The 1,553-nt window shown below is 31.2% G+C and overlaps 1 protein-coding gene across 5 annotated transcripts in view; it reads right to left on the bottom strand.

Annotated features, from left to right (window-relative positions):
• Positions 1-1,553, bottom strand: part of LOC107710117 (transmembrane protein 168-A-like) — a 53,837-nt gene that overhangs the window by 7,596 nt on the left and 44,688 nt on the right. The window contains exons 1-2 of one of the 5 annotated variants that reach the window (XM_016514836.1): positions 496-689; positions 117-158 (exon numbers count right to left, since the gene is read on the bottom strand). The exons of 3 other annotated variants lie outside the window; for them this stretch is intronic. The gene's annotated coding sequence lies outside the window, so the exon portion shown is untranslated. Of the gene's footprint in view, positions 1-116; positions 159-495; positions 690-1,553 lie in introns of those variants that run through there. One more of the 5 variants, XM_016514837.1, reaches the window with a different exon arrangement.

Genomic DNA, 1,553 nt, shown 5'->3' with positions numbered 1-1,553 from the left:
AAAAAAAAAAAAATATATATATATATATATATATATATATATAAAATGTATGCAGAATATACTGTTTTTATTCAAATGCTAACTTTAAAAACAGCCCAACCCTGTGAAATATTCACTGTAACTGGAGTGGAAGGTGTGACAACTAGCCCCGGTCTCAGCTTCATATACATACATATATAAAGAGAGAGGAGATGAGATTTTTTTAAGAATATGATGGTTGTGCAAAATTAAACGGTAACACGATTTTTTGACAATGATGTATAGGCTACATAACAGATATATGTTGACCGATACTGTTCAATACAGGATTAGTAGACGTCAGATGTGAAACTGCCACATAAACAACATAGACCAGACACTCTCAACTGTATCACTGTAAACGCTCTGAAGGCATTAAAATATCGCGATAACACTTCAAAATAGGAGTACTAACAACTGACTTGTGCCATTCAATTCATCTTCGTTAAAAAATAACATATGTAAACTGATTCTTACATTTGTTTATGACGAGTTTTTGATTTCCCGATGTCCATGATGCTTCCGGACTCCAAACTACGGCAGCGCAGAGGACTCAAACGCGAAGTGTAAAATATGCGCTGACATTACGTTCTCCACTTCCATTGATATTGTGTTGGATGTATTTTCAGGTGTTGTTGTCATATACATAGTTAATTAGTCGGGTTGTTTATTGGATATACTATATATAGGTCCGGTGCAAAAATGTGCTGAATTGTTTTGTCAAAAAGTCTTTCTGTTTATAACAAAGATAATGTAAAAGGCTTTCTGTTTATAACAAAGAAAATGTATTGCTGTATTGCTTATTTACTTTTTCCATGTACCAAAAATAAACTCGTATAGCCTTACAGTTTATCTTATTATTTAAAACATATTATTTTGAGTTTATGAATGTGCAATTGTATATGCCCTATGTGCATATTAATGTAATATATTTCTATAATATATAGGCTAATATATATATATATATATATATATATATACATACATATATAACTTAATTGATCCTCCTGCATGTTTATTATAGTAACCTTTAAATATTTATTTAGGATTATTTTATGTCGATTTACCAAGCAAAACTGCTAATGCAAAACCCATTTAATGGTCTTTATCTGGAGTAGGGGATTCCCATAATACTGGCAATATTTTATCATATGTTTTCAGCATTTATGCTTATTTTAAAATCAGAATTAACAATTTCCAATTCGCGGATGAACAAACTCTTTTGAGTCGGTTCTTTGAAATGGATTAGTATGGAAGCCTGTTTCCGCCACTGAATAAAAAATAAAAGCGGTAATTGCGACTTTTTATCTCACAATTCTGACTTTTTTTCTCAGAATTGCGTGATATAAACTCGCAATTGCGAGTTAAAAAGTCATAATTGAGAGATATAAACTCGCAATTCTGAGAAATAAAGTCAGAATTGTGAGATATAAACTCGCAATTGCGAGACATAAAGTCGCAATTCTGAGAAATAAAGTCAGAACTGCGAGATATAAACTCACAATTCTGACTTTTTTTCTCAGAATTGCGAGTTT

Source organism: Sinocyclocheilus rhinocerous, unplaced genomic scaffold (assembly GCF_001515625.1).
Source record: "Sinocyclocheilus rhinocerous isolate Xijiao unplaced genomic scaffold, SAMN03320098_v1.1 scaffold1708, whole genome shotgun sequence".
Lineage (NCBI taxonomy): Eukaryota > Metazoa > Chordata > Actinopteri > Cypriniformes > Cyprinidae > Sinocyclocheilus > Sinocyclocheilus rhinocerous.
This window is presented reverse-complemented; position numbering and strand designations above follow the sequence as displayed.